General features: G+C 38.2%; 1 protein-coding gene, 1 pseudogene and 1 gene segment (V, D, J or C); all 3 read right to left on the bottom strand.

Annotated features, from left to right (window-relative positions):
* The window catches only part of LOC114084216 (immunoglobulin lambda-1 light chain-like), an 878,674-nt gene that overhangs the window by 131,613 nt on the left and 734,457 nt on the right, over positions 1 to 12,604 (bottom strand). The gene's annotated exons all lie outside the window — the stretch shown is intronic.
* The window catches only part of LOC114084215 (immunoglobulin lambda variable 2-18-like), a 473,618-nt gene that overhangs the window by 136,358 nt on the left and 324,656 nt on the right, over positions 1 to 12,604 (bottom strand).
* On the bottom strand, positions 3,346 to 5,063 carry LOC114107627 (KH domain-containing RNA-binding protein QKI-like; annotated as a pseudogene).

Below are 12,604 nucleotides of genomic sequence, written 5' to 3'. Positions count from 1 at the left end.
TGATCCCTGCTGGCTTCCTGTCTCCCCATGTGATGTCTCCCTCCTGCACCTGCATCCATGATGACACCACCAATCATGCAATGCAGCTAAGAGGGCATTCACTAAAGCCAAGTGTTTGCCAGTGCCATGCTCTTGTATTTCCAGAACTGTAAGTTAAACACACCTGTATTAATTATTCAGTCTCAAGGGTTTTCTTATTAGCAAGAAAAACAGAGTCATACTAATATTAATAGTCAGGATCACCGTGATCTCTGTTCTGGCTTCTCAGTTCTCTGAGCTCTGGAGAGTAAGAGGCCTCAAACAGGATGGTGCAAACAATTGCTTTCTTCCATTGACACATTATTACTCTCTCCTTGAAACAGACCAAGCTGACATGCAAACTGTGATGCCAACAGTTTCAGGAAAACAAACTCACAGAACATATACTGTGCCATCATCAGAGCAGCTGCCCACAAAAGAATGAGAATGTTCTCTGCCTTATGCACATGGGTCTACTAGCCACTTGAAATGGGTAACTGAGATGAGACTTTGAAAGTTTTGTATTAAAATTTAAATAAAATTAAAAATACACAGCATATCCAAATAGGGATTGCTATTTTGGATGGCCAAGACCTGGAGTTCAAAGATGAAGCAAGCATGAATTTCCTTCCCTCTGTAGATAAAATTACTGTCTAAAAAGTCCCCTTAAATCTTATACTTAAAATATCCTAAAGTTTATAAATCATTCTTAAAACATATCAGAAACCCATACAACTAAGAACTTAAGAATTTCTACACCCAAAAATCTAAATAGGATAATATTTCTAACATTATTCTAAAAATATATCTTATAAAGCTACTTTAATTAATTCCTAAATTTTTCTCATAAAAATTGTTGAGCTGCTTTCTCAAAGAGTTTCTTTGTTTCTCAGTCAAGGTGCACTAGTTCTCATATCTTTATAATCTTTCTCAATAGAAAGTAAGTTCTAAACATCAATCCACTTTCCACGAATATTAACTATGCTCATCATAAATCCCTATGTAAAGTAAAAAAGGGTTTATAAAACGAGAAGAATGTATCTTTATATGTTTTAACTTTCCTAAGTGTATAATATAACTTTCCTCAATCAAGAATGAGAATACATATGGTGAGCTTTGTAAAATAAGCATAATGATTAGGTTTTCTAAGAGGCCAGAAATATGAGCTTGGGTTCTAGTTGATATAATCAATGTGGTGCCTAAAATTCTCATGACCTTTTCAGAAAATGATTGTTTCCATTATCAGATTTGTCCTCAATGTACTGGTTCGTTCCCCATATGGGCCAAATGCCACAGTCTGGCTGGACACAAATCACTGAGCTGCCACAAAGCACTTGTCAAATAGGAAGCTTTATTGCCTGAACTTCACCAGCACTCCATGCATACTCCCCGGGAACTCTCCCAGCTCTCCACTGGGCTCCGCTCTCTCTCTCTCTCTCTCTCTCTCTCTCTCTCTCTCTCTCTCTCTCTCTCTCTCTCTCTCTCTCTCTCCCCAGGAGAACTCAACGGGAATTCCAAAGTGGCAGGCACAGGAGGCAGCAGGAACCACCCTATTCCTGGAACCACCCTGTTGCTGGACAGTAGGGGCCCATATACAACTCAATACACAGCCTGTCCCAATCCAGCATCATCCAGTCACAGCAATTATAACTTAATTGTCATCATCTTAATGGCTCGCTGGTGTTACCTCTTAACCACTCCTTCTGTCACCATCCAGACTTGGCTGTGGCTCTCAGCATCAATATGCTGAGGAGTAGTAGAACAGCCTTCAAGGCATGAACTACCTGTTATGTTATAGCCATCTGAAATTTAATCTGTTTGCCATTTTACATACTCATGCCTCCTGTCAGAAACATAAGCATGAAAATGAAAAGTCACAATTATATAAAAAAGGGTCTCATGGTTTCGATTTCCCATCAAGCAGTGCAGCTTTGCCAGCATTCATACTCACTGTGACCCTGTCAAGACAGTGGGAGAGTGGCTTTGCCAGCACTTATTTTCACTGTGACCCTGTCAAGACAGTGAGTGAGGGATCGCCTTCACCAACATACATGTAAAACAAGATGGAAACATATATTATAAACTTGTACCAATGGTGATAAATACATTAAATGACATGTTTCTCATTGGAAATAGGTTGGTTTCTATATAGAGAGAGTATGAAAACTACTAAGATAATAATAAAGTCTAGACAAAATATAAATGTCTGCTCTATGATAACATATGGGCATCACTCCAATCTAACCTTGCTAAAATTACATAATACTGTAAAAATATGTCTTAAAACTATATACTTTAATAAGAAAAAATTCAATAAAGAATTATAACACAGGGACTGAGGTTGTGGCTAAGTGGTAGAGTACTTACCTCACACATGTGAGGCCATTGGTTTGATCCTTAGCATTATATATAATAAACAAATAATATAAAGGCATCGTGTCCATCTACAACTAAAAATATTTTTTTTAAAAAAAAGAATGATGGGCTGGGGGTGTAGCTCAATGGTAGAGCACTCGCCTAGCCTATGTGAGGCACTGGGTTTGATTCTCAGCACCACATATAAATAAATAAAATAAAGGTTCATTGATAACTAAAAAAATATGTAAGAGAAAAAGAATGGTAGTACTGAGAACCAAGGCATTCAGATTTCAAAATTCATGCTTCTTTTTCATTGATCCAATATTTTGTCAACTAAGTTTTCAAAATTTGTTCAGAGCCAACATTACTCATATATGTTACTCATCTATTATTTCATAAATTTACTTTCCCCATAAAAGACCTTTGATAAATATCCAAAATATTCAGGTCAAATATATATGAAATGAAGCTGAAAGAAATTATAGTATCATTTTTCACTGTCACCTCAAGTGTTTGAATATTACAAGTTATTCAACTAAAACAACAAAATTAAAATCATAATGGCACAGCCTGTATTGTAAATAAATCAAAACAACAGCATGTGTAACACGAAGTCAGAGCAGTGGCACATTTAATGAAAATGTAATTTAATCTTGGGGTAAGACATTGAAAGATGATCAGTGCTGTGGGATGATTTGGGACCTGATACTTTTACTCTACTATTCAGTGTAGGTTCTAGAACCCCTTTCATCCACACAGGGATAGAGTTGGGGGACAAAAAGCTGAGTTGGAAGACAACATTTTATTTGCCTTTTGTTTGCCTAGATTGTAAGATGAATGAACAGACAAGTCCCTCAGCCTGCTGCATTGACCACAGGCAAGCAAAGGCAATAACCACTTAAGTGATCAGCAGGCAGGCATGGTCAGGTCATTACTGGACAAAGAGTTCAGAGATCAGAAGTTCATAGGTTAGTTGCCAGTGTCAGCACTACCTTCAGTCACAATCCTTTGGAAAGGATCAACACACACATATATTGTGCCTTCGAACTTTAGTAGCCACTGCACCTAACACACCATTGGTTTCAATAGGGTACTCAAGAACTGGTTTGATCTTGATTTGCTAACATGTAAGATATTTATAGAGTGTGTAGATCAACCCAGCCTCTGGCCCTGGAGGGACAATCGCAGCATTAGTGTGAGGAGTTCCTTATGGCATGACAGAGGTCTGTATTTGTCTGATCAAAGGCATCATGGTAGGGTCAGCTGGAGAAGAGTACTAAGGGTCACTTCTCAGAGAAAAGGTGCAGGCCCACTTTTGATCTTTGGAGCAGCCTGGGCAGTTGCCACGAGAGAAAAGGCAAGGGCTGGTGATTTAATGTTGGCATATCTGCAGGTGTCATTCAGAATCAGAAGCTCCATCAGCTACATCTTCTTCAGCTTGCCGAATACAGTGACACATCATGGATGTACCTTGTTCTCAAAATTTTATTAAGGATGGATAAAATAAAGTTTCTATAATTTTAACTCAGTTTGAACATTTCCTGTTTTGCTGCAGGTACCAGTATTTGTCTCAATTCTTCAACGGCCCTCTATAGTTTACTTTTCTCTATTCTGAGCATCTTCCACTGTGATTAGTACATCCGAACCTTCACGTATATGCTCCCAATTCAGTTTGCTCTATTTTGCTCCTTCTTCTCTTTATCTTTGAGACTTTGCCTCAGGCCATTGTTTTACCTCCAGTTTTGTGCCTCAAGCTCTTTAGCTGTAAATCCTCTGGGGCCAAAGATACTTACTACCAAGAAAATTAAAATCTGGATATTTAAATTTTTTGAATTTTTTTTTTACACAAATAGAGCACAGCTTTTCATTTCTCTAATTGTAGATGATGCAGAGTCACTCCATTCATTAAATCATACGATACAAAGGGTAGTATTGTCTTTCTCATTCCACCATCTTGCCCCACACAACCTCCCCTCCACCTCCTCTCCTCTGCTCAATTAAAAATTTCCCATTATTCTCTTGATGCTCCCCTAGAATATTATGGACCTGATCCACTTATCAGAGAAAATATTTGGCCTTTGGCTTTTTGGAATTGACTTATTTTGTTCCATGATATTCTCAACTCTGTCCACTTATCTGTCAATGGTATAATTTCATACTTCTTTAAGGCTGAGTAATATTCAATTCTGCAAATGTACCACAGGTTGTTTATACATTCAAATGTTGAAGGGCATCTAGATTGTTTCCATGGTTTAGCTACTGTGAATTCAGCTGCTATGAACATTGATCTCACTGCATTACTATGGTGTGATTCTAAGTCTTTGGTGTATACAGCTAAGAGTGGGAATGCTGAGTCAAATGGTGATTCTATTAAAAGTTTTCTAAGGAATCTCCAATCTGCTTTCCAAAGTGGTCACACCATTTTGGAGTCACAAAAATCAGAATATTCTTTTACAGACACATTTATTTTCTCTGATAACTGAACAATAGGCCCCACATAACCAGAAAATTTTGCTCTCCTTTTCTTTTTTGTACTGCCATTTAAAGTGTGTACATGATTGTATGTACTCTGCTAATTCCCTCTGGAAGCCCCTGGAGGTGGTTGAAGATCCCTCAGAATTTGGACAGGATGCTCTCAAGAGCTTCTTGTACTTCACCAACTGCATCAGGTTATCTGGGATTACCATTTCCACTGACCATATTCCAGTCTCCACAGATCACATTACCCTATGCCTTGGCACCAGTGACAGAAAGGTTGTATGGGTGGGGGTAACTCTGGGCACTGTCTGCTAAGGACCCAGTGTACCTCTCTGCACTGGCTCCTGCTCTGGGCACAGAGCTGAGGCCCATGGAGGCTTGTATATGAGCTGCAGTGAATGTTGATGAATGTATGTATTTCAGTGTGAGGAGACACTGTGACATATGCCACAGTGGTTCTGGTCCCCAGCTGTATGGACAAACTTATTCTCTCTATATATATGCGAATAGAGGACTTGGTGATAGGAGACAAAATCTTCTGTTTAGGGAAAAGCCCCTAGTAGAATCCCAATGTAGATCATGGGAGTTTGGGAACTGTCATGTCACCTGCTGTAGAGAATTGCATACCTTTTGAAGAACAGCTCATGGTGCAAAGCCTGTTGCTGGTAGGTACAAAATAACATCATCCCTTGAACATGAGGCCAGAACTGTGTGATTGATTTGCCAGTGAGAAGGTCAAGGAGGCTTAGCATCATAGATAATTTGCATTGGGAAGGAGCAAGAGCAGGGCTCCCTCCCAGTACTCTGCATGGGCACATGGTAAAGGCCCCATGTTTCCAACTTTCCAGTACTAGACACTGTCCCAGGAGTCCCATATGTATGTCCTATGGGAGGAGGTGAGGCTTTGAGTAAAAGGTGAGTGTGATATTACTGTTACCTGAGGACTATAGTCCAACAATGTCCAATAATAATACCGTGAAAGTTGATTATGCAAAGTCTCCTAACCACATTAAAATTAAAGAGGCATGCATAATTATTTTAATGTTATATAATCCACTATATCAAAGAAGTACCATTTTCATAAAGATTGGATGAACACTTATTTATGATATAATGTATATTCTTTTTCTTATGTTATTTCTTTGAAATAGGTTTTATATATTTATGTTACATGTCAATTTGGACAGTAAAATTTTCTCAGAAATGTTTGATCAGTTTTCTATTTTCTCATTTACATTTTTAAGGTAGATTACTTAACCAAATAACTGAAGCATGATTGGCAATTTTCTAACCACTGAATTGTTAACAGAAATATTTACCCTTTGATATATACAGCCATATATGTAAGTGTGATTTATGTTTATTAGAATGAATTTAACTTTAAAGGAAATGGATGTTTGTTTCAAAACTACTCTCTGACCAGCTATCTTATGAAAGTCCATAATTTAAGTAGTATACTAACACAACACTTCTAAATCTATATACTATAATTGTTTAAAATTTTTATTTCTTCTTTTTAAGTATACATGATAGTAGAGTGGTTTTGGATATATCTATAAATGGAACATAATTTTTTCATTTTTGTGGTTATACATAATGCAGAGTTACACTGGTAGTGTATTCATATATAGAGACAGAAGTTATACAAGTAATCTAATTTGGGGGTATAAAAAAGCAGTCTTTTCACTGTTAAATGTTACAACCTTCTTCTATTTTCACATTTATGTTCATAGAAATGCAGTGTTTACTTTAAGTGACTGTTTTCATCATCACGGTTTTACTATAAAGAAAATAAACCCTGTATTTACAAAGTCATGAAGGTATTTTGGTGCCAGGTCATAATCACCAAAGGGTGAACAGAGAAGGAAATGATCCTGATGAGGAGTTGAATCTTAATTTAATTGTTGCATCTTAGATGGCTTCCTTCCCTAGACACACATGTTTTCCCAAGCAGGTCATGAACAAAATGTCCATGCTGTCATGAAGAGAGATTATTCATGTAGTCATGACAACATATTTCCACTCACAGAGGTGACCTGCCTATAGCCAGGTGGCAACAGCAGAATCCAACCCTGAGTTCTAATATGAGGTTATTTCTTATGGGAAGCAGCCAGGTTCCTCAGAGCAGATTGATGACACTAGACCTTTCATCATGGCATACTGATATTAGTTCTCAGTGAAGCATTATTTTACCCTTGCAGGAGCTTGTTTTCCTTGCCTGCAGTGCTTCTGCCAAAACTGTTATCCATGGACTTAGTGAACACCTTAACCACCATCGTGGTATTCAACATGAGGCTTCTGAGCACAATGCTTATGTCACAACCAATAAAGGGGAACAATCAAGCTATATTCCTGCCATTACTACTCTTGCATTTCCCCAACATCCTAAAACACCAGGTCTGACAAAAAGGTTGACTGGCTTTTGAGGAGTCAAAGATGAATCTTGACGACTGGTTACACCCATAGCCAACACATGATGATGTTTGTGGCATAGGCAGGATTCTTGGAGCTGGAATGAGGGCCTGGGACTGGGAATGACTCCACACATTACTGACTCAAGCACAATGTTTTCTTCCCATTTCAGTAATTCAACCCTATTATTGGTCTAGTGCAGAGGACTTAGTTCCAAATACAGGAAACAAGAATGACTGCTCTAACTGGGTCTAAGCCTCCCTTTTTGTAATCATGACAAGGAATCATTAGACAAAGTTGGGGCTATTGGGTCATGATTGGTACTGATAATCAGGGGAATTAGTTTGCCATTGCTGACTCAAAATAAGGAGACAATGCATGGAAAGAAGCATGCTCTCTCATCCTTCCTTGGACTTTAGTTAAGGTCAGAATACCAACACAATCCAATCCAGCAGAGCTATTGGTGCACATATGTTGTCTGGAATGATGATTTGTGCATTCCACCTGGCACTACTAGCTAGAGATCAACACTAGCCAATGCATTTTTTGGTTGTCAATGGAATTAGAAAAAGAAGTGAGAAATTACCAATGATGATCACAGGAATTAGAATTCTATGGAAAATATTTATTTTAATGTGAATATATTTGAATATGTTTTCCTTCCTCTGTCTGATTCTAGTGTCAACTAACATAGGTGTGTTAAAAATAGATTAACTATCCAAGACCAGTGTCACATGCTTGTAATCCCAGCTGCTTGGGAGACTGAGGCAGGAGGATCATGTTAACAAAGAAGCCTCAAGAAAAGCAAGGCACTAAGCTATTCAGTGAGACCCTATCTAAATAAAACACATAATAGGGTTGGGGATGTGACTCAGTGGTCTAGTGCTCCTGAGTTAAATCCCTGATTCAAAAGGAAAAAAAATAGTTAACATTTTATTTCAATATTTAATTTACAGGATATCATAGGTGGAGGAAAATGAACATACTTGAGGTCAAAAATTGTATTCTCCTCTTGGAAAAGATGCAAATTTTGGGGGTAGTCAGTTTGATGGATCATCTTATTACATGTAGCCTGGATATCATAATTATCATTAGGTGAGACTGAGTGATCATGGAAGGGGCAATGAGTTTCTGGTTGACACAGGTGAAATGTGGTGCCATTTTTAGTTAAAAATGTGATAGCTTCAGTGTATTTCTAAAAATTGATCACATGTATATTTCTGGTAGTAGGAGAAATGCTTTCTGTTGTACAAGCCTTGGAGGTTAGAAGTGACTCCCTTCAATCTTGTGACTCATGCCTGCATATGTGTATCTCTTAGGCCACTACATAGAGAGGAGGGATCAGGTTGTTCACATGTCCTTGGATTCACCTCCAGCATGGTTTTGATGCTTCAACTCTTTCATAACCCAGAATAACTAGGATGTCTGGCTCAATTTTCATTTTACAAAATGCAAGGAAATAGTGGTACTAGATGGGGCATAAGGGTATTTACCATGGAATTTAGCATGCCTAGAGAAGCTTTTTGAGTATAGAATGGCCTTCCTGGTTCATGACTAGTCAGGTATGTTGTTGCTGTGATGAAAATCTGACAAGAAAAAGTGAGAGGAGAAATTTTTTTTGACTCAGGTTTTGAGATTTGTCAGTTCATATATGGCCATCTCAATTGCTCTGTTTCTAAACTGAGGCAGAATATCATGGCTGAATGACATAGAGAAGAAAAACATTTTGAATCATGACAATCAGGAAGCAGAGAGACCTCTGTCTCTCTGAGAGACCAGGATCAAAATAGAAACCCCAAAGTCTCATCCCCAGACAACCTCATTCAGCCACAGTCTACCTGCATATAGTTACCACCTATATCATTGGATTAACCACTGGTTAGTTTACACCTCACAACCTCTTCATTTTTTCCTCTCAAGATTCTAGCATTGCCTCACCCATGATATTTGTGGTACACCCAATATCCAAACCATAAGAGTACCTGAGTGCATTTGTGGAACATCTTTCTTCATTGATTTCTGTCCTCAAATGCACAGCACAGCCAGGCTCTCTGAGACTACTCTCATTTGCCGCAGTCTGGCTGGACACAATTCACGAGCCACTTGTCAAGCAGAAACGATCTTTATTTTTAGAACACACACGCCACACCACAGGAGCTCTTCAGGAATTCCCTCAGAGCCCAACTGCCACCAACAGCTTCCCACAAGCCTCTCAACCTCCCCCACTTCTCCTACTCTTGAGGCCGATTGGCTGGGTCACATGGGCGGAGCCAAAAAAAGTCCCCCAATGAGCAGCTCCGTGGTCTGAAAGGGTGGGGAAACAGCCCAATGAGCATCACTGCAGAGGAGCCAATCAGTTGGCAGCTAGAAGTTTGCTGGCAGCTGGAAGTTTGCTGGGGCCCTTTGGCTGTGGCTCTCAACATCTCCCCCTCTCTGTTTAAACAACAAGCATGTGGCTTAGGGACCATGCCTGCCTTAGGTTGTCCATTACTACATATGGTTCTTACCCATCATTGGATGAGCTGACCTCAAGGCATCAGCCTCCTGTCTTAGGTTGGTACCATTGCAATTGGATCTTACCTGTCATTGACTACCGGTCCAGCATACAGCCACAACTGTGGATAGGTCTTTGTACCAGCCGGAGGGTGAGGTTCTTTGCCTCACCTCTAGTGGCCCCCAAATTTTAGCTGAACGACCATCACAAGCAGAAGGGAGGAAGATACACCAAGCCAATTGATGGATCCTTTTGGAAAAATTGTACCACCGATGACACCATCAGCAAAAATACCCCAACACTACCACAAGTCGCTGCACCAAAAGATAGTTCACAATGCATACAAGTGAGTTCACAATGCATACAAGTGATACATAGTCCAGGCAAGTTCTGCAAGCAGTTCAGTGATAGCTATTGCAGAAGCTGTAGATTGGTTTTATCTTTGTCTTCACCGGCACTGGGATGAAGATAGGAATTCTGGCAATAATGGCTAAAGAAAAAAATATGTAAAATTCCAGAAGGCACTAAAAGAAAACAATTTTCTGAACAATTTACATTATCTTGAACAGAATTATTAAATATAATGAAAAGGAAAAGTGAAAGTAAACAAACAGTTCTGTTATCCTCCTTATTTGTCCACATATTAAAACAATCCTCAACAGCTGTTTACCCAATTTAAATTAACCATTTAAATCACCTGAATAAAAAAATATTTGGATCCATTTTTTCATGAGTGCTCATCATATTTAATATATGGACATACGTACGTACAAACATACAACATAAAACACAAGTGTACACACATAATATAATACATACAACACATAACATAATAGTAAAGGCCTTATAACTTTTTACAGGTGAAATCTCCATTGCAATGTTTAAAAACTCTATAGTCAAAAAATAGAACTGATCAGCAAAACATTAACCTAGGTCTGTATGAGCTAAAAAACAAAATAGAACTTCATGATGTGGGAAAGGGTAATAATAAAACAGATATTGAAAAAAGCATCCTGGTTCTGTCACAGATATAAGGATAACCAAACTGGAGTTCTGGATATCAGCTGTTATGGATTTGAGCCAAATCATCTTCTTTGTGGTCTGAAGAAATCGCTTTAGTTAATCTCTCTGGAATCCAAATCAGCTGCTGTTCTCCCTGTGGAAACACACAAACAGACCCCCGACTCCAGACAATCACTGGGTCAGGTACTTAGTTAATCTCTCTGGAATCCAAATTGGCTGCTGTTCTCCCTGTGGAAACACACAAACAGACCCCTGACTCCAGACAATTACTGGGTCAGGTCCTTAGTTAATCTCTCTGGAATCCAAATCGGCTGCTGTTCTCCCTGTGGAAACACACAAACAAACCCCCGACTCCAGACAATTACTGGGTCAGGACCTTTCCATTGTTCTGTTACAATATCCTTCCAAAGTACCTTGGGCTTATGAACATTTTTTGGAGACATATGCCTTTTTGCAGCACTAAGTCCTGATGAATCCAAATTTTAAAAGTTTAGAGTAAAAAGGGGTATTTTAAGTTTATCTTTGGGGAATATATACCCCTTGCCAATTCCCTCTTTTTGGTTTAATAAGTGCATTTTAATAGTTTGATGAGCTCTTTCAACTATGCCTTGTCCCTGTGGATTGTATGGGATTCCTGTTATATAAGTAATGGCAAATGATGAGCAAAATTGTTTAAAAGAGGTCGAAGTATAACCAGGGGCATTATCTGTTTTTAACTGTTTTGGAACGCCCACAGTGGCAAAATTTTGTAAGCAATGAGCTATAATATCTTTAGTTTTTTCTCCAGTATGAAGGGAGCCCATCAAAAATCTGGAAGAAGTATCAACTGTAACATGCAAATATTTTAATTTTCCAAATTCTGGCAAGTGTGTGACATCCATCTGCCAAATATGGTTTGGTATGAGACCTCGAGGATTGACTCCAAGATTAACTTGTGGTAAAAAAGTCACACAATTTTGACATTGTTTTATTATTTGTCTAGCTTGTTCCTTAGTTATTTTAAAATGCTTTTGTAAAGTATTAGCATTGACATGGAACTTTTTATGAAAATTTATAGCATCTTCTAGTGTACAGAAAATATGTATGTCATGTGTAGTTTTATCTGCTAAATCATTGCCCAAACTAAGGGCTCCAGGTAATCCTGTACGTGCCCTGATATGTCCTATAAAGAATGGATCTTTTCTGTCCCAGATTAGACTTTGTATATTGGAAAGCAAAGAGAAAACAGTAGAGGAAGGGGAAATCCTACCAGCATCTTCAAGAGATACTATAGCATTCACTATATACTGACTGTCAGAAAATAAATTAAATACAGAATCTTTAAACATCACAAAAGCTTGTAATACTGCTTTAAGCTCTACCTTTTGAGCTGATTGTTTGGGTACTAAAAATGTAAAAGTTTGATCAGGTGTAACTATTGCTGCTGTACCATTATTTGACCCATCAGTGAATATATTTGGAGCATTCATGATAGGTGTTTTTCTTGTCATTTTTGGAAAAATTACAGGATACAATGAACAAAAAGACAATAAAGGATTAGATGGTAAGTGGTTATCAAATGAAACATTAGATTTTCACATGATTATTGCCCAAGTATTTAACTCATTAGCTAACTCATCAATTTGATCTATAGTATATAGAGTAATAATTTTATTGGGAGAAATTTCAGACACTCCCTTTGCTGCTTTTATTCCTTTGAGTATTAATTGTCCTACAGCCTCAGGATACCTAGTAAGAATAGTGTTAGGAGAATAAGATAAATGTATCCATAATAATGGACCTTCTTGCCAAAATACTCCTGTAGCAATATTTTTTGTTGGT

Source organism: Marmota flaviventris, chromosome 1 (genome assembly GCF_047511675.1).
Source record: "Marmota flaviventris isolate mMarFla1 chromosome 1, mMarFla1.hap1, whole genome shotgun sequence".
NCBI lineage: Eukaryota > Metazoa > Chordata > Mammalia > Rodentia > Sciuridae > Marmota > Marmota flaviventris.
Note: the sequence above shows the minus strand (reverse complement) of the source record. Positions and strands in the feature narration are given on the sequence as shown.